Here is a 23,447-nt window from a genome sequence, read left to right on the forward strand (position 1 = left end):
TGTGCCTGAAAAGATCTGCACACATGGGACGAAGATATGAGTTTACTTTACGTTATCTAGATTGTGAAATCAACGCGTGTTTTCATTGATTGCAAAATGTACAAGGAATTATTGTTATTGCATTTGCACTTCGAAAGGGATTGCTTACACCTTCGTTACAGTCTGTTATGACTTGCAACGTTCAGTCTGCAAGCTTCTGTGAATTTTCTATCGCCTCCACAATCCTCTATTCGTACATAGTTCTTTAAATCATTAGAAACTGAGTCTAGCCATCATCGTTTTGGTCTCCCACTACTTCTCTTACCCTCCATACTGAATCCATTATTCTCCTAGTTAACCCATCCTCCTCCATTCGTCTCATATAACCCTACCACCGAAGCCAGTTTATGCGCACAGCTTCATAAACCGAGTTAATTCCTAACAGACTTTTATATCTTCCTTTTGAGTATCCTCCTGGAACTGTTCCCACCAGTTTAGGTTATACCAGCGATCATTCTCGCTGCATTCATGTCTATTAGGCCTATTAGCAAAGTTGGTCTGAAAGTAGACCACTGTAAAGATTTTTGCGTCCGGGAGATGACTTCCTTCTTACAGAATACTGTTGTTCGTTACTGCGAAATCAGTCCATTAGCTTTGCTGTACCTTGATTCAATCTCACTTACAGAGCTACCAACCTGGGAGAACACACATCCTAAATACTTTAAATGATCTGTACCTGTTCCAGCTTTGTATTCTCAACCTGACATTCAGTTATCTTAGGTTTCTTTACTACTGGCATCACTTTAATACTGGAAAGGCTAGTTGTCATATCATACCCATTACACCTATTTTCAAGTTCCAAGATACACCGAAGAAAATGAAAATTGCAACACCCAGAAGGAGTGGTGCTGCATTGCTGCAATTGAACATGCAGGACGAGTGTTCGGTTGTGATTCGATGATTACACTTTCAGGTCCCTCTGACCGCAAGTTTGGACAACAATCAATACAGGATGTGCCCACCACGAACTGCAATATATTGATGAATTCGTCGAGTGATGGAGTCAATAAGGTCCTGGATCGCTTCCTGAGGAATTGTGGCCCATGCTTGCTGCAATGCACGGGTCAGTTTGTAACGTTCCAGACGTTACAGTGTAATTATGTTAATTTTATTATGTGTAATTAATTCAGGAATTTAACGTCATGATATTTATCTTGGTATGTAATTGTATTATAATTCATGTTTAATCATTTGCTCACTATCATTTCATTACTTTGTAACTACGACTTGTAAACGAGGGCTGAATATCCTAATATTCACTTAGATTCTTGCGACATTAGTTTAAAATTAACTTGCAGTAGATTTCCTCTATCTTGCCACATCACCGAGGAAGAAGGAAGGACAAATTTAGACATCAAGTTCTGGGAAAAGCGAGCACGTGTTCAAGCGTTCTAACGTAAGCTACCGTATTTCGACCAGAATTATTCAAACTGATCATCGCCTATATTTTAAAAGGAGCGTCATGTTGCCATGGATACTGAGTGAAAGGACTAATAGAAGAACAGTTAATATCATGGTTAAGACCCGTCAACTCTAATATCTAGAGTGGGGAGAGACGTGTCATCTGATTGGACCACGTGTAGCGACCTGTAATTAGCGCGAGAGAAGGTTATAAAAGGGCGTGTTGGAGCTCTTGGCTTCATCTTCTACGAGACTTCTACATCATTCTGATCGATATTATTCTACATTATTCTACTTGATCCTCTACTCGATTCTTCGTCTCGATACTTAGAAATTCTGAATGAGGGGTGTATAGTCACTCTCATCAGGAAGTACGTACAGCTCGGCTACAAGACCGGTTTGAACCAGTCTAAGTCAATAGGTAGTATTAAGCTAGATAGAAATGAAACTTCAGAGAACATTTTCAGTAAAGTTGGAAGGATTCTTAATTGAGTATCCTCTCCATATAACCCAAGGTGGTTCTTCTAACTGTGACTTAGGGCTTATCTCCAATATATGGGATAAAGCATAATAGGGAGTGTTAGTTTTGAAGTCATCTTCCAATTAGTGGTGGGTGCAATTTGCAAGGCAGGAATGGTACTTAGCTGCAGATGAAGAGATCTCAAAGACGACCGGTGATGTTCCAGCTACAAGGATGGAAGCTTTCCAAGGACCAGCAGAACAAGACTACATGGTGAGCAAGCGAGTTAAAGATATTGCAAGTTTTCGCGAAGTAGAGTCATTCAATTTTTTGTTAAATTCATTTTCTATTTTAAATTCAGTTCTCGTTAAACCGTCGTCATTTATATTAAATATAATAAATAGTATTTTTCTAGTTCACTTTAATCAATCTGCCTTAATTAGCCTTTTGATTTCTAATTCTCCTGCTTAATGATTAGTGCACTATCACCCCACCCCTGTGATAAGAGTCCGTCCAAGCTTGATTATAAATTTTTATCTTTAAGTCCTCAACTTAAAGATTGGCGCCCTTAGCTTGAATGGTTGCATTTCTCGTTCGATGATTGTTCTCCGAGAGGGGGAGTCACATAAATGCCGCTCCAACGTGTGGCGAGAAAATCATTAAGTACGGAGCAGTTAATGACAGTAACGATATCAGAATTCGTATTATGGGCAAAATTTGGATATCCACGTTTCATTAGGAGTGTTTGATTGTGGGAAGGGTCATGGCTGATCAGACGAAAGAGGAGAGAATGTTGCGCAGTGGACGGGCGATAAAAGGCAATAATGTATTGAGTTCAGAGGAAGAGTTGTGTAGTCTAGGAGAGGAAATTGAAGATAGAAGTGTAGGTAGTATGGAGAGTGAAGGCAAGCAGAAAGAAGTCAGTATGGAGTCAGATGATAGTAGGATGGGGGGCGAAGCGGAAGTAAACACTAACAATGAAAGTAATAATAATGATCAGTTAATGGGAATGATGCAGTTAATGTTAAGTAAGATAGAGGACAGTAAATCGGAAATAAAAAATGAATTGGAACAAATTAAAACAGATGTAGAACAAACTAAATCTGAGCTTAAAAATGAATTGGAACAAACTAAATCTGAGCTTAAAAGTGAATTAGAACAAACTAACACTAAAATTGAGAATATTAAATATGAACTTAAAGAACAGTTAGAGCAAACGAAAGCTGAATTAAGCAGGGAGATGAGGGAAAATAAGGAGGAAGCGAATCGGAGAATGGACGAACACAGTAGGCAGTTACGCGATCTGGTGGTAAAAAATGAACATTTTAATAAGCGATTAGAGGACCAGGAAAGGGAATATGTACGGCAAGGGAAAGAGGTAGAAGAAAAGTTTGCGGAGCAGAGAAGTGAATTCCTGGAATTAATGGGGAAGGAAAACAACTCTACTAGGGAGGAAGTAATGAGGCAGGTCACTAGTATTGATAAGAGAGTTGAGACTCAAAGAGGGGAAATACGGATATTCAAAGACCACGTCCAACAAGAGATTGACACGGTAAAGCTTAGAATAGAAGATGAGACCCGGGCAAGTGAAGAAAGGTTTGCGATAGCTGAAGAGAATAAGATTGAAATTAGGACATTGAAAGAGAAGCAGGTTAATTTGGAGAGAGAAATTGATAGGAGAGACAGAGATGTAGAATGCCGGATGGAGAAAGCAGAAAATAAGTTAAAACAGGTGGCAAAGGATAAACAGGTTTTCACGGGAAGGCAATGTCTAGGAAATAGCTACATTAGGGAAATTGAACTACCTAAATTTAATGGGAAACAAACGAACCCACTAGATTTCCTTAAGATGATAGAAAAACGATTTGAAAAGCGTCTAGAGGAAGGGTCTATGGACTGGGAAGACGTTATGGAGAATATTGACCATGCTTTTGGAGGAGAAACTCGGTCTTGGTTCATGGTATATAGGCAGACGATGACGAACCTGAAAGAATTCAGAAATAAGTTTAGAGAGAAATTCTGGAATGAAGCGATACAAGCTCGGGAGAGAGAAAAGGTGGTATTTGGGAGGTACAAACAGCATGAAGGAGTTACTATGACCGAGTACTTCCTGGCACATGTCATGATTTGTCAGAACTTAGATGGTATAACCGAAGGGTCTGATGTAGTAAGACTACTTTTGAGACATTTTCCGGACAGGGTGAGAGAAGCGGCCTGCATGCAAAAAGTTGGAACTATTCAGGAGATGGAGAACCTACTAGGCAGTTTTGATGCGTTAGGTAACCTTAGGAGTAGAACGGAGAATATTCAGAACTTTAGTCATCACAACGGAATGAGACATAACGGTAGAATACAGAATCACGAAGCTCGCAATCAGTTCAGACCTCAGCAGAACAGCAGGAGCGGAGCACCTGAATATATGACAGGACATTCCCAACGGAGGCCAGAGCAATGTACTAATGAGTCCAACGTCAATACACAAAGGGAACCTTTAAACTAACTAGAGGCTGTAATGTTAGGTCAGAATTCCAGCCTAGTACGAAGGTAGCGAAGTGTCTTGTCATGAAAGTGTTACCATATGACCTAGATGTTAGAGACGATTTGTTGTATGAACCCGAGCAGAATAATGGAGATTCAAGTAATAAAGTAGTCAATCCCGTTGTTAAATTGAAAGTCTGGGGGGCGTGGGTTAAAGTTTTGATTGATTCTGGTAGCCAAATATCATGTATTAGTTCTCAGTGGTATGAGTCATTAGTGAAACAGGGTATTCAGTTGGAAGAAATGCCTGTTAAGTCTACTTTCATCATTACGGCTGTTGGAAAGAGGTCTAAGCAAATTTGTAAACAAGTAGTTGTCCCGATCTGCATTAATAATTCTATAAGCGTTCAGATATGTTTGGTAATTCCGCATTTGTATTTGATCTTATCTTGGGATCTGACTGGTTAACGTTAAAATTGGCTCAGTTAAATTACAATGATCTAGTGCTAAATTTGAGGTGGAATAATGAGGATATCAAGGTCAAGTTTGAGGAGGAAATTCAGAGGAAAACGGAAGTTAGTACAGTGTGGAGAATGAGAGAGGTTTCTAAAGTAAATGAAGAGGCTAGTGAGGGCCTGAAGTTGTGCCAGTTGTGGATTAATGAAGATAAAATATGTGGCTTGAAAGAAGCCGTAAGTAGAAATCAGTTGAATGAAGTCCAGAAGGACAAGTTATTTGAAGTGTTATGTGAACACGTGGAGATTTTCTCCGAGAAACCTGGTGTTACCCATCTGTATGAACATTCTTTTTCTGTGCTGGATAAGACTCCATTCAGCGGACCGCGGTATCCGATACCACACAAATATGCCAAAGCAGTAGAGGATCAAATTCAAGCTATGTTAGCAGACGATGTGATTGAATTATCAAACAGTCAATACGTTAATCCCTTAGTTGTCGTGCCTAAGTCTGATGGATCAATACGTCTGTGTATTGAATGCGAGAGCGTAGTGAGAGTGTTAGGTTTGCCTGAGGAACCACCTCGTAATGCTGAATTTTACGTCCGACTGGCACGGGAGAACCTGATTAAATCTGGAGATAAACGTAAAAGGCAGCAGAAACGTAAGGTACTTGATAACTTTGAGGTAGGTGATATGGTTTTGGTGAGAGTTCCAATGTTGTCAAATAGTGAGGATAAGGTAACAAAGAAATTTTTTCTTTTATATCAAGGCCCTTATAAAGTACATAGAAAACTAGGACCCTGTGCTTACAAGTTAGCGGATGGCGAGAGCGTAATGAATGGTTCATATAACATTAGTAGTTTACGGAGATACCTGTCGTGTGAGGTGGCTGAACCGGATTGTGAGATATAGGTCAGTAACTCGGGGAAGTTGCTACTTGTTTTGTCAGACTACGAGCGGAATGAGTTTACGTCTCAATTGTGGTGGTATTTCCTAGTTGTGTTTGTAAACAAGGGAGGTGTTTGTGGGTAACGGTAGAGTTACGCTCGTTCATTGATAATAGATCATCTGTTTTCCGTATGTGAGGCCATGAAATTTTATATATTATTTGTTTTCTGAGATGTTACAGAAGGCTAATTAAAGCTGACGACGGCAAATAATTAATTTTCCCGTATGTGCATTTCTAACTTGCAATAATTTTACCGTGAGCTTAAATCACGTGGGTATTCGTGTGAAGTGCATGGCATCCTGCTTCAAGATAAAGTTGAAACATTCGAAAGAGTGATAAAAGTGTAAATTGTTTGTATCATTTGTTTTCCATGGTTTTAATGTAAAAGATTGGAAGAGAACGTGTTACTGCTATCTAGCAAAGAATGTCGGAGAGATGGGGAGTAAAAGGACAAATAGACACTCGGCAGAGTCTGTAATCTGAATTGTATATATATTATGTTATATTCTCTAGGATAATCTTGTTTTTTACAAAAATGGAAAGTTGCTTGTGTTGGGCATAATTTAGTATCTAAACCTCAAGATGAACTGAAATAACAGACATTCGCAATGGTAAGCAGTCTAAGAGAGATATGGAAACAGTGAGATATAATTAATTGTATGAAAATAATGTCGCTCGTAATGGGTAGGTAATAGAGGTATTTCAAGTCAATGTGGGAGTAAGTGTGTGAGTTCTCAACTCATGTGATATTTGTTAAGAACTCATGGGGGCGTATGTAACGTTCCAGACGTTACAGTGTAATTATGTTAATTTTATTATGTGTAATTAATTCAGGAATTTAACGTCATGATATTTATCTTGGTATGTAATTGTATTATAATTCATGTTTAATCATTTGCTCACTATCATTTCATTACTTTGTAACTACGACTTGTAAACGAGGGCTGAATACCCTAATATTCACTTCGATTCTTGCGACATTAGTTTAAAATTAACTTGCAGTAGATTTCCTCTATCTTGCCACATCACCGAGGAAGAAGGAAGGACAAATTTAGACATCAAGTTCTGGGAAAAGCGAGCACGTGTTCAAGCGTTCTAACGTAAGCTACCGTATTTCGACCAGAATTATTCAAACTGATCATCGCCTATATTTTAAAAGGAGCGTCATGTTGCCATGGATACTGAGTGAAAGGACTAATAGAAGAACAGTTAATATCATGGTTAAGACCCGTCAACTCTAATATCTAGAGTGGGGAGAGACGTGTCATCTGATTGGACCACGTGTAGCGACCTGTAATTAGCGCGAGAGAAGGTTATAAAAGGGCGTGTTGGAGCTCTTGGCTTCATCTTCTACGAGACTTCTACATCATTCTGATCGATATTATTCTACATTATTCTACTTGATCCTCTACTCGATTCTTCGTCTCGATACTTAGAAATTCTGAATGAGGGGTGTATAGTCACTCTCATCAGGAAGTACGTACAGCTCGGCTACAAGACCGGTTTGAACCAGTCTAAGTCAATAGGTAGTATTAAGCTAGATAGAAATGAAACTTCAGAGAACATTTTCAGTAAAGTTGGAAGGATTCTTAATTGAGTATCCTCTCCATATAACCCAAGGTGGTTCTTCTAACTATGACTTAGGGCTTATCTCCAATATATGGGATAAAGCATAATAGGGAGTGTTAGTTTTGAAGTCATCTTCCAATTAGTGGTGGGTGCAATTTGCAAGGCAGGAATGGTACTTAACTGCAGATGAAGAGATCTCAAAGACGACCGGTGATGTTCCAGCTACAAGGATGGAAGCTTTCCAAGGACCAGCAGAACAAGACTACATGGTGAGCAAGCGAGTTAAAGATATTGCAAGTTTTCGCGAAGTAGAGTCATTCAATTTTTTGTTAAATTCATTTTCTATTTTAAATTCAGTTCTCGTTAAACCGTCGTCATTTATATTAAATATAATAAATAGTATTTTTCTAGTTCACTTTAATCAATCTGCCTTAATTAGCCTTTTGATTTCTAATTCTCCTGCTTAATGATTAGTGCACTATCACCACACCCCTGTGATAAGAGTCCGTCCAAGCTTGATTATAAATTTTTATCTTTAAGTCCTCAACTTCCAGAGTTATGGGTGGCTGAGGACGGTTGGCCAGTTGTCGACCCATCATGTCCCACACATGCTCAATAGGACTGAGGTCCGGGGATCTGGCGGGCCATTCTAAGGTTGTGATGTCGTGGAGAGCTTCTCTGGAGATGCGTGCAGTGTGAACCCGGACATTGTCCTACTGAAACATCCCATTAGCAATGTTCGCCATCATAGGGACAACCACTGGATTGAGTACCCTATCAACGTACCTTCGAGCAGTCATAGTGCCCTCAACAAGCACTAACTGTGATTTCACATTAAAGCCAATAGCTCCCCAGACCATAATGCTTGGTGTTGGCCCTGTGTGCCTCTTGACAATAAGATCTGGACGGCCCCTCTCCCCGGTACGTCGGCGCAAACGATTCCGGCGATCACTGCGGGCAAGACAGAAGCGCGATTCATCACTAAAGACGACCCTATGCCATTCGTCGACCCACGTCAATCTTTCTCGACACCAGGCCAGCCTTACACGTCGCTGTTGTGGAGTCAATGGAACACCTTCTGCAGGGACACGGGCTCGTAAGCCAGCTGCACGCACGGTGGCAACCGTCCCCCGAGAAATGCTGGCCACGACATGGAAAGAGGTGGAATACCGATTAAATTGTAAAAAAACTTGAAAATGCAACCTTTCCAACCATGTATTAAACATTAATATAAGTTTTTTACTTCATTAGAATATTTTGCCCCAAAACCCAGGAGTTCTTTTATGGAGACCCTGTAGCCTATAGGCTTACGTGAATATTTAATCTTGGGAAATTTCCGTACACAGTTGGGCGCTTTTAAATGAAAAACAATGAGCTGACAATCAACATTATTTTGCGTTGGAGAACCTGTGTAAGTTCACCGTCTTCTACTGCAATGCAGAATGAGATAAATGTAAAAATCTGCATTTATCTCTCATAATATATTCTCGTCTGGTGATACTTTTGATTAGCTAATAGCGAAATTTATCTTATTTTAAGATATTTCCCAGTTAAGGACTGCATACTATCCTACTAGTGGTGGAGTATACCAATACTGAAATAGAATTGTATGTATTATTATTATTATTATTATTATTATTATTATTATTATTATTATTATTATTATTATTATTCCCGTTATGGCCTGCCATGGACAACGCACCAATTTTAGCCTATGATGTTTCTCCTTACTTTTCTTCCAATACTCCTTCATCCTTTCGCTGTGTTTCTTCTTAACTCTTTAAACACCCCTGTTTCTTTGCTTTCTTCTTCTCTTATGTTATTCCATTCCAAATCTTTCTTGACGTCTTGAATTCAGGTTGTTGTTGACTATTTCTCCCAAAGATACTTGAAAATATTTTTTTTAATTTGTTTTCCGTCCTAATAATATGCCCAAAAATACTAAACTCTCCTTTTCTATTGTCCTAGTTGTTTTGTATAGTTATGATATCATCGGATCCTGGATCTTTCTAATGATCCTTCTTTTTAATGATTCTTCTTTCTAATACTTCAAACGTATCTATAATTCAGTACTAGGCATTCACTCGCGTATATACATCTCGGTTTCATGGTTTCATATTCTTCTTCTTCTTCTTCTTTCGAATGGGCCACCAGAGGACCACATGCCAATTTCAATTCCTTCTTCTTTGTTCTTTCCTTTTCTTCCAGTACGCTTTCATCTGTTCACTATGTTTCTTCTTTCTGTCTTCAGACCACTTTGAACCAGTCTTTTTTACTTTCCTACCTTGGAATCCTTCTATTTTCAATACTTTTTCCCGAAAGCCTTCTCTATTATTTATTTCTTCTGTTGTTATACTGTTTTTTCTAAATCTTTTCTTACTTCATTGACCCAGCTTGTCGTTGATTTCTTACTCCACAAATATCTGAAAATCTTACTGGTTAATCTACTATCTTGCATTCGATATAAATGTCCAAAAAACATAAGTCTCCTTTTCCTCATTACATCTGATATATTTTCTATTTTTTTATATATTTCAGCATTACTTCGTAATTTCCAACCTTCTGCTGTGTTTTGTGGGCCTAATATTTTCCTCATGATTCGCCTTTCTAGTATTTCTAGCTTATCTAAATTATAGTTTAATGCCAGACACTCGCTTGCATATAGGCATTCTGGCTTCACTAATGTGTTGTAATGCCTTATTTTTGCATTTTTGGATAGGCATCTTTTATTGTAGATATCTTTGGTGACACCATAAGCTCTCTCCATTTTATGCACCCTCTCCTCTACTGCAGATTTTTCTAAACCATTTTCTTGGATTATTTCCCCTAGATATTTGAATTTTTTTACCCTCTCTATTTGGCCAATATCTGTTTTCAGAAATTTTGGTGCATCCCAAATATTTGTTAAAAATTTTGTTTTTTCTGCAGAAATTCTTAAGCCATTATGCTGGCGATTCTTTCCAAGACATTTACTTGGGTTATAGCAGATGTCACATTTTCAGAAAGTATTGCAAAGTCATCTGCAAATGCAAGACAATTTATTTCAATCCTTTTGTTTCCTCTTCCTAACCTTATCGGTGAAATGTTGAGTTCAATAAGTTTTTCGTTCCAAATTTTCACTATTTTCTCTAGGACACAATTAAAAAGAATTGGGGATAGTCCATCGCCTTGTCGTACACCAGTTTTTATTTTGAAAGGCTGTGATATCTCTCCCAGAAATTTCACTTTAGAGACTGTGTCTGTAAGTGTTTCACGGATTAGATTTGCCAGTTTAGACTTTATGCCAAATTCTCGAATTATTTTATATATAGTTTCTGTCAACAGAATCAAAAGCCTTTTTGAAATCTACAAACATGACTACAATGTCCTTTGAATTAAGTAACCTGTGGCGAATTATTGACTTAAGATTAAATATTTGTTCTGAGCATGATCTTCCTTTCCTGAAACCACCTTGATATTCACCTAAATGATTGTCTAGTGTTGTTTCTACTCTGTTTAATAAAATCTTGGAAAATATTTTATATGCCACTGCTAATAAAGATATTCCTCTGTAGTTATTAACGTCCTGTTTATTACCTTTTTTGTGGAGTGGATGTATCAAGGCTACTTTCCATTCCTCAGGATTTTTTTCAGTTTTCCAGATTTCTTCAAAGAGTAATTGTAGCTCATTTGCTATATTTGGCAAGGATCACTTCAAAAGTTCCGCTGTAATAGAATCTTCTCCGCTAGCTTTGTTGTTTTTGAGGGTTTTAATTACTTCTTCAATTTCTTTTATAGTTGGTGGTATGTCTTCTTCCAAATTTTCATCAATATCTTGAAATTCTAATTTATGACTTGGTTCAGGACAGTTCAAAAGTTGATCAAAATATCTTGCTAATATCTCACAATTTTCAGTATTGCTTAGTCCAATTCTGCCGTTTTCATCCTTGAAACTAACATTTGTAGTTTGGTACCCCTTTAATTCATTCTTAAAAGTCTGATAAAAGTCACGGTGTTATTTTTTATAAAGTTTTTGTCCATTTCTATAAGTTTCTCCTTTTGAAAGGCTCGTTTAGTACTTCTGATTATCCTTGCTGTTTCCTTCTGTAACGGTTCAAATCCCGTTACAAGATGATATCTGTATTTTTATTATTGTATGATTTTATCTGTATTTTATTATTATTATTATTATTATTATTATTATTGTTATTATTATTATTATTATTACTATGTCAGTATTATTATTATGTTATCTGTGATATTGTTACTATTATTGTAATTATCCGTTTTATTCAATTCGATTTTGCAATTGCCTGTTGCTTGCAAGATTGTACTTAGATGTATGCATATATACGTATGTGTAGAACACTCAATACCTGTACAGTGAGAATTGTTGTATATATCAGAGATTGGAAGTGACGTTGTTATATTGCTAGACCACTGGCGATTCTGCCAAGTCATCGCCAAGCGATGGCTACGTCATCGTATTTATTTAGCAATGCGCGCACGGAGTTAGTCGCCGCGGGGCTATTTCACCACTGTCTGTAATATCTGTCGCGTAGGTGGGAGTATGTCATTGTTATTTCTGGAGATTACGTAGTTGTGTCAACCAACGTCTATATAAGGTGGGTGCACATTGTAGCGTCAGTCATTACTTATACGGATGCAGTACAGTGAAGTAGTCTACTAGATCAAGAGGCCTTAGGTGGTCAGTCAACCAGTGTGAACGAGAGATGGTGAAGACTCAGTGAGCCAATATTGGTCATTGAGAGAGTGAGACCAAATGGTTGGTCCGTCACTTAGTGGAAGACGCGGACGCAAGGCTTACCAAGGAGTCAGAGAGGGCAACCCTGGACCTGCCAAGAGGTCATACCATATTGACTTACAAAGAAGTCAGATGATATGGAGAAGAAGCAGTCGCAAGGATGTATCACCACGTTAGGCGTGACACATCTACAGTAAACACCAGAGCAATGGATTACGTCGTAATTACACTCAAAGTGTTGAAGGTACAGTCAAGTGAATCAGTGAGGGAAATATTTCGTATAAATTGTTAAATGTCCGGTCAAGAAGAATTCAAATTCATGCCTAGTTTCTTTCAGTTGCAATGTCTTAATTTCATATTTTCATCTGTTTTATCGCAACAAGACTCACTATTTTTTGATATATTATTTAAAGAATATATATTGTTCTATCAAACGAATTCAGAGTTTCATTTCATGGACAGTAAAATATCTTAACCTCAAAATTAATGGGGAAACCGAACGCCAATCTCCTTTTCCCAGAACTTATATGGTATGTTGTCAAAAGTAAGCTTATTACCCCACACCCTAGAGATAGTCAAGAGTCTCATTCTATTATTGATGTACTGAGTGACAGCTGGCGCCCTTCAAATAACGTATGTGTAAGTCAGCAGGTAACAAGTAAGTGTGAGTACAAGGTTCAACAAGTGTGTATTTTATTTAATGAATGTTAATTTTCAGATTTTCCATTTTAAATGAAGATATTTCAGATTTTTCAAGTAAAATGCAGAATTATAATATTTGTAAAATTTAGTCGGAATGTCAGGAACATGTTCACAATGTGGCGCCCAACGTGGGGCTCGAATAAATTCAAAATCTGTTTTGAATGACAGCATATCATAGGTTCATTTGGGAAGAGTATGCACATTTAAGCCAACGGAATTTATTACCGGCAAATGTCAAGAGTGTAATTTTGTGATATATATTTGTATTTTGGGGATATGTCAAGGGATTTGAAGAGGGAAATTAATTTGAGATCGCGTACTATCACTAGTGAACCAAAGATGGACAAGGAAGACAATAACAAGTCATGTGAGGACGAGGTCATTGCTTCTGCGGATATCCAAGGTGAAATTCAGAGTAGGGAGCAGGTGAATACGATGGAACCTTCTGAGGAAATTCAGAAAAGCGCAGAAATTGAGAGGCATACTGAAACTCAAAAGGAAATCGCGGGGGGAATGAGCCAGGATCTTTTTAATTTGCTGATGGCCAAAATGGACGAGTTCGAGGAAGAAATGAATAGGAGTTTCGAAAAGTGGAAGAAAAAGATTGATACTACACCCTACCGGGCTTCGAATGGATGACCCACGCATAAGAATGCCTCCACGTAACGGGGTAAACACCCACGGATGAGATTGGATTGAAGAGCGGGTCGAATTGCTTAATGAGCTTCGAATCGCTCCCCTTCCTACTTTCTGTGCCGGCCCGGCAGCCTGAGCACTTGGGGAAGTGGAACGTTCGAAAGAAAAAAAACTAATACTTAAGATGGAGCCTTATGTCTATAATATGAAAGTAGGATCTCTGGGTTCAAATGCCTAGTGGATACTTCTTAGCACTGCTACAAATGACAAGACTCATAAAATAGGGGTTACGAATACAAATTTATTCAAATATGACAATTTAGAAAAAAGTTGACACAGCTCTATACAATGACTCTCCACATCTGGGAGGAAAAGAAAATAATAATCACTTTCGAATACGAATCGCCCATGGGCGTCGTCTGCATAACGGTATGATTGAGGTATTGCGACATGCTATCGTTCATTTTTCCCCATTAATTCATACCGTTCATGAAATTTGTACATTATTCTGTCGATCACACCGTGAGATGACCTGATGTCCCTATTCACAAATATTACTAGCTGTTCTAAGCACGAACATAACCGGGGCCTACACTACATAATATCATATTAAAAGACACATTTGCATAATGCACAAACAAACACAAATACCATTTTTGCTAAACCCCGGACTCCTCATCTATCACCAAGACCACACAACGTGCACATAGGTTCTGTTTGAACTCAAAAATATGTGCACATAATTACGAAACATACACAGATATATGGATATATACACTTCATGCACACAGGAGAGCCATTCCTAGAAAAAAAACAGCATGGTTATCACTGTCTCCGGCCCAAGGCGTACGCCTGGAGCAACCCGCTCAAGGGCGCCATCATAATCCGGAGTCGAACTGGCCGACTCCCGACCGAGAGGTACTGTGGGTTTCTGTAGATCCCTAGAATAGTTACAATCTCATATCGCCGGATATCTGGGGGGATCCCTACTCATTTATTAAATACCTTTAAAAGAAATCACCGTGATATTATCATTATACAAGTATTCTTAGCTAGGCCATTTAAACCAACCGAGGGGAAGTTAGTCTTAACACAATGGTTTAAAGGGATCCCTCTGTCACGAGGGCGAGAGCCAGACATTCACAACAAAAAAAGACAAGGAAGGGAGGGCGGTCATTCACTTCGCACGGCCGTTCTGATTCTTCTCTCGCTCACACGTCTACCCCCTCATCTCGGGGACACATATCCATGGCCCGCTTCATTTGCTTATTCATATCATTATGGAATTCCCATGAAATACTCTTTTTATTCACTCCCTTCTCATTATTATCACTGAGACTGTGGGCACGATCACTTCTCAATCATCTCATCGTAAATTCCTATTCGGCCTTCTCACTACGTCTCATATCGCGTATCTTCTTCCCTTGGGCCTATGGCTCTCATGGCTCCTCGTTCATACCACATAAATACACTTATATTTAAACCTTCTGACCAAAGATTAAGGACTCCTGCCCCTGGGTCTCACCCCGGCTATAGATAAAAAACAAAACACTCCAAACCATTATGGCCAATTAATCAAAAATCACGGGAAACTTGCACATGGTCCCTCACACCTGTCTAAATCACACAATATGTACCTCTCCCGGTCGGGATTTCTTCTTTCTTGCAATCCATGCACTGGTTATATCTGTAAGCTAGGCATGCATTGTCTGACTGACCCATGAGTTTCCCTGGCATATTTGACAACCACGTGGGACAGTGACTACCAACATCTCGACATGTTTCCTTGCTCGCCAAATTCCATTTTTCCAACCGCCCCTACGGGAAACTCAAATATTCTCCTAACCTTGTTCCCATATTTGCTAGGACATTCTACATATCACTAAAAATATAACCCTCACGATAAGCTAATCATTAAGAAAGAAATATGAGTCGTCCGGGAATTTAGCTCCCTTGAATTTACTTCAACATTATAAAAATCAATAAAAATTCCATATAGGACATGCATTAACTTACAACATTTTGATATTTACAAAAGAACGCTAATCCTATCCCCGGGTTATGTCATGCTTAGAAATTAAATTTGGACATCACTCATCTGTTTGGTGGCCGTTGTTTCTCCTTCCACGGGAGACCCATGGTGAAGTTCTTAGTACTCCATGACCACTCGGTAGGTGGCGGGCGTGCGGTCCTTCATCCCTGGTCCATACAAGTCCGACATCCTGGGGGGACTCGTCACAGCTGAAATCTTACAGTAATCCAAGTGGGTAACACTTTACACTCGTCACACGTCCTCTATTTTCAGAGTTTACACCACGAATAAGACGGACTTTCAAATTACGGCGGGCGCGTTCACAGTAAGAATCGGGTGGCTCACGGGACTCGAGCCCCTGATTCAAAGCAACACTTTGGGTGATACCAAATTATGACTTTCACTGACTCATTAAACCGGCAGTTTCTCAGCCGTATTCTGCTACTTGTTGGTAAATTATGCTCGCGGTTTTTTACCAGTTTGACACGCAGCACAGAAACAATCCCTAGGCTCGTTTGGCCTCCCGTTCACTTCACAAAGCGTGCTGGACACAATGGCACTTTCAGTACGCGGTCAAGGGTTTCTGACTTAAACTGGGGCACCGCGGGACACAGTGTCCTTCTCAACGACTCGTAAAAGAACAACTGTCTCTGCAATGGCCTGCTCGGCCTATATTATCTTGCCCGCCGGAAGCTTGGGGGCGTCAACGTTCACGGTTCATTAAGAACAAGAGCTCCTCTCGTACCAAGAATTGACGATATTTAAATATTGCATCTTGTAGCCCTCTGTCTCCTCTTTCATTTGAGCCAGGCGTGCTGGACCTACGATCAGTAGTTTTTATGTAATTTGCTTCCCGCCTTTGATTAATTCATTTGCGTCCCTCGGGAGGTGGAGTCAACTTTGAGCGCGACTCTTGGCTTGGGTGACGCCGCTGTATCCACATGTGTTAGCGATATGTTACATCTTGACAGCTGGTGACCTCATTTCTTCCCCTGCATAAGTTATTACATATTTTTAGTCTGGGGAACGCAGAAAATTCCGCTCTATTCAATGGTGTGTCTCACATAATTTTCCTATGTCTGGATTAAAATATCATTCCATTGTTTACGCGCCAAAGTCCGACGTTGGCACCCGTGACACGTGCATAAAAAACCGGAAGTTCCTTATGTTCGTTTGGAACTCTGGGAAGCTAGGCCACACCTCGGGGCGTATCTGACTACTCCAGCATCGCGTCCCCTTCTATCTCTCTCTGCAAGTTGAGAGCGTATTTCCGCGGGGGCTTGGCTGTTGCTTTGTCCTCCCTTTGTTCGCAGGCGCTCTTTTCGCGGGTTCCATTCTGGCAGAACGCCGCTCGATCCCCTTCGCCCATACTGCTACCAATGACGCGACCTTTAGGAGTAATTTTAATGGAGTATAAAGGCCCATATCATCCCCATGAGCTGTATAGGACACTGTACGGTTTCATTCTCCTCCTGCTTCATCAAAGAAAAATCACGAACTCGGGATTTTTCTTTCCCTTTAAACTGTCTCGGAAAATAGTCACTGGTGATGGTCGCGTAACTTGTGGACCTTCTCGGTCAACTCTGTGTTCTCCAGTTGTATCTGGTAGCATAGATTAATTAAAGCGTTCCTAAGACCGGTCCTCTCAGAACATTCTGGACAATCTTCACAGGCTGATGCCTCGGACTCGCTCCCTTCTTCCAAAACAATGTGATTCACGGCATCATCTTCTTCATCGGCTTCCATTTCTTCCATTGGATCCGGGTTGTCCTCGTCATCCTCGGCTTCTCCTGGTTCTTCTTCCTCCGGACCTTCTTCAGGGTGTTGTCCTGGTGCGTGGTACAGTTTGAGATTTGCAGCATTGTAAGTGGCCTCTGTTCTCCCATCCATTGACTGTACTTTGTAGGCATTATTCTCTAAGTTCTGTATTATCCTATACGGCCCGATGTAAAGTTCTGCAAACTTGTGGTAGTACTTCCTCGGAGGGTCGGACATGGCTGGCCGTTTGACTAGAACTAGTTCTCCCACACGAAGTGGCCGATGAAATCTCCGGTTTCGATGACGTCTGAGCCTCTTCTCTGCCTGGGCTTTGAGATGGTCCAAAGCTATCCTCACACGAAGTTCAGCCGAAGGCCTGGGATCTTCTGGGCACTGTAGCACGCGGTGCCACGGTCTCTCTGGTTTCTGATCAAAATGTACCGCTTCGGGATCTGCCCCGTAGATTCATGAATCGTCCCGTTGATGCACTCCATGATGATTGGAAAAACATCAACCCATCGCCAATGCTGTCTGGCGCAATACACTCTGCAAAATTTCGCTATTTCGCGCATGATCCTTTCTGATGGATTGGACTCAGGATGCGTAATAGAACTGAAGATATGCTGGATTTGGAGTTGCTCGATCTCGCGTTTGAACATGGCGGACGTGAACTGATACCCATGGTCACTCAATATCTTATCTGGCTTTCCCATAGATGGAATGATCTTATTTCGGATCTGTGTCAGTACCGACCTGGAGTTTGCCTTCTGTACTGGGCACAGCATCACATACTTCGAGAAAACATCTACGCAGACCAAAATGAATTGTAACCCTCTAATTGCCTTGGGTAAGGGCCCGTAAAAATCTATCGCAAATAGCTCTCGTGGCTTCTCTGGCAACAACGGTTTAGGTGGTTGCCGCAGGAGATAGGTATTTGGTTTGATTCGTTGACAAGTATCACATGTTGTCAACACGGTCCTAATCATCCGCCTCATTCTCGGCCAGACAAAGGTCTCCTGTAGTGTCGAGGTAACTTTATCGATTCCCGCATGACCGATGGAATGATGTGCGAGCCAAATCAGTTCCACTTGTAGCACGGGCGGAACAACAACACGGTACTTCGTATGGTCTTCATCTATGAACTGGTGAAGGATCCCCTTGAAATAGTTATATTTTGGTGCCTGCCTCTCACTCTCCTGGTATTCAGGCGTTCCTGCTGGTATCCTCTTCCTGAAGAAATCGATCAGTCGTCGGGTCGCGGGCCAATTCTCTTGCTCTTCTCCGATGCGTTGTAGCCTATCCAACGTCTCACGGTCACCCCCGCTCAACTCTACGTGATGAAGAACTTGGGCTTCCGGTTCGGGGTTTCGGCTTAATGCGTCGGCAATCACATTGTCCTTTCCTGCACAATGTTCGATCTCTAAGTCGAATTGTTGGATGAATAACGTCCAGCGGTTTACTCTCTCGGATGCCATCGTCGACTTCAAAGCGAAGGTCAAAGCTTTATGATCTGTCCGCAGCACGACCGGGAACCCGTATATATACTTCCTCCAGTGACTGAGGGCTGTAACAATTGCCAACATCTCTAATTCCGTGACGGTATATTGGCATTCATGAGCCCGAAGTCTACGACTCATGAACGCGATGTAGTTTCTGCGTTTTTCCTGATCCGGCGTCTCCTGGTACAATACCGCCCCTACACCTATCATGGATGCATCGGTTTGGACTACGAATTTGCTCGAAAAGTCGGGATACCCAAGCTTGATGCTGTTGGCAAGTAATTCTTTTGTCCTTTGGAAAGCTTCGTCACAGGTCGAATCCCATTTCCATCTATTATTCTTCTTCAGGAGGTCCTGAAGAGGAGCTACCGCTTCAGTGTAACCGGGGCAATGATCGGCGAAAAACCCGCAGATTCCCAAAAACTGCCTGATGTGTTTGACTCGTGTTGGTTTGGGGAAATTTTGAATAGCTTGAATCTTAACGGGGTTCGGAGTGACACCCTCCGAATCTATGACGTGTCCCAGGAACAAAATGCTTTTCTGGCAAAAGTTCGACTTATCCAAATTAATTTTGAAGTTGTTTTTATTCAATTCTGCTAATAACAGGTTCAAGTGTTCCAAATGCTCCTCCAGAGTCTCGCTCGCAATCAAAATGTCGTCTACATATCGCACCGTAATGTTCTTCACCTGCTCGCTCAAATTCCTATCAAGTGCCCTTATCAAGGCCGATCCTGCGTTCTTGACGCCGAACGGCAAACGCTTGTAGACGTACGTCTGTCCGTCAAACATGAATCCCGTCAGTACCTTGGATTCCCCTGACAACTCAAGGTGGTGGTAAGACGATCTCAAGTCGACCCCCGAAAAATAATTTTTGTGACTAAACTTTTTCAAAATATCCTTAATGTTTGGTGCCCTATCGTACTCTGGTACCAAGCGCTCGTTAATTGCACGCGCGTCTAGGCACACCCTCAGCGAACCGTTCGTCTTCTCCACGATGACTAAAGGGTTTAAAAATGGCGTCGGAGCTTTGGAAATTAACTGGTTTTCTTCCATATCCTTGATGATAGGTCGTACCTTGGCATAATGTTTCTCGGGAATCGGGTACGGATTCCGTCGAAAAGGTTCCCAACTTGTGACGACAAAATTGTATTTGAAATTCAAAATTTTTCCCGGTTGTGACCCAAATGCATCGCGGTGGCGTTCCAAGATTTCTTTCAGTCTAGCTCTTCCCTCTTCACCTATCATTGCTTTATTAATTTTTGATAGCACTGCCTCCTCAAATGTCGGTTCTTCTTCTTCCTGTTCCAAGTTTGCAACCATTCTTTCGAGTCCGATTATTATCTCTTCCTCCTGATGTTTCCCATCCAGAAACTGATCAGGACGGACTTCCTCGTCGTAGGTCACTTGAGTATTCCAAATCCTCTCATCGACTACGCAATCTCCAATTTCGTTTAGTTTCACCCCTTCGGAATGCATGTTTATCTCTAGCCTGATTTCATTGCGGTGCATGTCGATAACTGCCTTATAGTCCCTCCAGAAGTCGGCGCCTAATATAATGTTGTATTCCATCTTCTCGAGGATGATAAATGGGTGTGAAGTGATGGCCTCTCCGATCTGCAATTCTAAATAAACCTGAGCCTTGCACACTGTGGTGCGATCTGGGATGATTCCTCGTACCTTCATGTTAGAGACCGGTAATAATGGGATCTGCTCCTTCGATTGGATTTCCCGTATGAGCGTTCTAGATACGACGCTTACGCTGGCTCCCGTGTCTACAAGAGAGCGCACGCGCAATCCATTAGCTCTGATGTACACCACTGGTAATTCCCTGATAATCCTCTTATTTTGTCGGTGTGCGTCTTCGATCAAATCCTCGGGTTGGATCACCCACGCACCTATGGTAACTGACGTCCTCTGTGAATTGAAAGAATGGCTGCTCTCCGAACCGCAGGCTATCTCCTCACTGGTTAGGCGAAATTTTCTTTTGCGCTCCGGAGCTACTGGCATACTCCGGAGCATGGGGGTTCAACTCTCTTCCACGTCCTTCCTTCTTGTGGGCTTGCAGTTGCAGGCTTTCTGCCCCTTCGCACATTCCCGCGGCGGCCATACCCTGTATGGGTCTCTGCCACTTGTCAATACCGGGCGGCGTGTTTCGCAGTTGTTCCACATACTGTCGCGATTCATTCCTGCGATCTCGTATGTACTCTTCCCTTCTTCCTGGTCGTTGCCCTGTCGACCGTTGTCCGCTCGGTCCCCAATTCTGGTACGGCCTCCTCCGCTGTCCATACTGGCGATACCGAAGCCTTGGCCCCTGATTCATCCTCTCACGGGGTCCTGGTTCGCGGGTGTTCCAGCCCTCCTGGTATTCCCGTTTCGGTCCATTCCATGTCTGGGGACCCCAATCACTCCTAATTCTCGAGGGATACATCTCCCGAACTTCATTCGTACTAGTCCCCTGGTTCTTCCTTTTCGGTGGGCTTTCATCTTGAGCTAGGTCGACAACATGGACCGCCTCGCTATGGCGATGTCGCGCCTGCATTCCACTCGTTTGATCGAGCTGCCTCAATATTTGTTCAGCATCGACCGCATTTCGGACATTCGCCGCTATGAGCACGTTCTGCACTTCCGGTGGAAGCTGTTTCCCGATGGCGGAAATCAACTCTAGCTCTGTGGGAGGACTATCCAGTTCTTTAAACTTCAACAACTGGCCCACGAAGTACTCGCAGAAGCGGGTCTGTCCTGCGCCAGAATACCTTCGCGAATACAATTCCAGCCTCAAATTCTGTTGCGTCTCGATCCCCCAATACTTCTCGAGGAAGCGCCGCCGGAACGCCTCATACCCATCGAAACAATATTTGAACGCCCGGTACCAGACCAAAGGCTGATCCGTTAGGTACCGTTCGACTACTCTGAGTTTTCGGTCCGCTGGAACTCGATGATCAATGAAGTATTGGTCTACCTCAGCAAGGAAACCTTTCGGGGTAAGATGAGTATTTGACCCGAATTTCTTCGGCTCGTCATTCGTCATCCGGAGGAGATTATATACCGGAATTGCTCCACTATCTTGCGGGGTCGATTGTCCCCGAGGTGCATTATGCACTTGTGCATTTTCATTTCCCTGCGAAATGTCAACGTTGGCCTCGTGACCAATACTACTGGGCGGACTCACTCTGTCAACGCTATCCTGCTTCTTGAGGATCGCTCGCATCACGATCTCACCTCTCGCCTCTTGGAACTTTAACAACTCGACCTCCTCCCGGATCTCCTTAATAAGCTCCGTGTGGACTTCTACTTGGACGGCAGCCTTGTGAGTCTTGTTGCCCCACTCTTCCACCTGTCGGTTCAGGCCTTGGATTTTCCCACGGACTTCTTCTTGTTCCGCTTCCATCTCTTCGGTCACTTCCTTCCGAAGCTTCATGACTTCTCCATGGGCCTGAGTCTGGACTTCCTTGAGCTTGGCGGTCGCAATATCCTGCACTTGGGTCAGACGGTCACTGACCTCCTTCGCCACCTTGTCGAGGGCCTCCGTCGTCTGCGTCCTTAGTTCTCGGACTTCCGCCTTGGCCTCCTGCATGTCTCTTGCAACATCCTCTACGCGGGTGCTCACCTTCTCCATCACTTCCTCGCACGCGCTTACCCTAGTGTCCGTCACGTCGATCCTATTCGTCACCCTAATCTCCACTTGCTTTAATTGTTGGATGACGTCCTCTAACTTCCCCTCTAACGCCTCAGTCATCTTTGCCTCCAGCCTCGCGGCGTTCTCGTCGCTACGTTCACAACCTAATCTCACATCCTCTGCGAGCTCGTCTAACGAAGCCTTATTCGTGGCCGCCTGAGCCTGGCAGAGCTCTGCCTGCCTGTCAAACTGCGCCTTAAAGTCCGCTGCCTGCTGATTTAATTGTTCCGTTATTACCTCTAACCGTTCCTTTAAAAGTTCCCTGTCTTCCTTGTGTTCTGCCAATAATTGGCGCAACATATCCCTCATGACCTCCATGTCCATATTAAATTCAATCTTGGAGAAAGCGGATCTCCCGTGGGCAGAAAATGACCACCGGTGATCGACAGAAAGCGTAGATACAAAAAAAATCTTTTTTTAAATATAAATTTCAGCGTGGCCTAACTTTACTCGAAATTCCGACAAATCAATCCAAACTGGGCCTACAAACGGCTTGTGTCACGCCCCCTACCATATTAATGTCATAATTCATTGTATAGGAAATTTCGTCATATCATTTGACAATAATAATAACAATAATAATACTGATTCGACGTTAGCCCTTAACATGGAATAAGTTTTCCGGTCATGCGCGCGCGGCCTACCGTGGGCTCGATTTTACGTATGCCGGAAACATGGCATACCCCAGTCACTAATGGATGTTATCACCTTGAGATTGGTAAGATGACTTTAGCAGACAATTACCCGTCTCAAACTGGCAACATCGCATCCGTCACTGCGCAAAAATTAGAGCCTGGGTTGAGGTACCCTGCTCTATCCGCGGCGTCTACAGCCCTCTCGAAAAACATACTTATATCTGCCAGATGTTGTTACCTCAGAGCACAATCTTTGGCCGATACCCGTAACTGGCGAAATTTGAAGAATTTTGCCGGCCGTTTTAACCTCACACTGAGAGAACCATAACACTGTCTCCCAACGAACTGACGACTTCATAGTCTGTCCCGGGTATCCATTTTGACTTTATGAGCGACACTCATGCGGATTTC

Source organism: Anabrus simplex, chromosome 1 (assembly GCF_040414725.1).
Source record: "Anabrus simplex isolate iqAnaSimp1 chromosome 1, ASM4041472v1, whole genome shotgun sequence".
In the NCBI taxonomy this organism is placed as follows: Eukaryota; Metazoa; Arthropoda; class Insecta; order Orthoptera; family Tettigoniidae; genus Anabrus; species Anabrus simplex.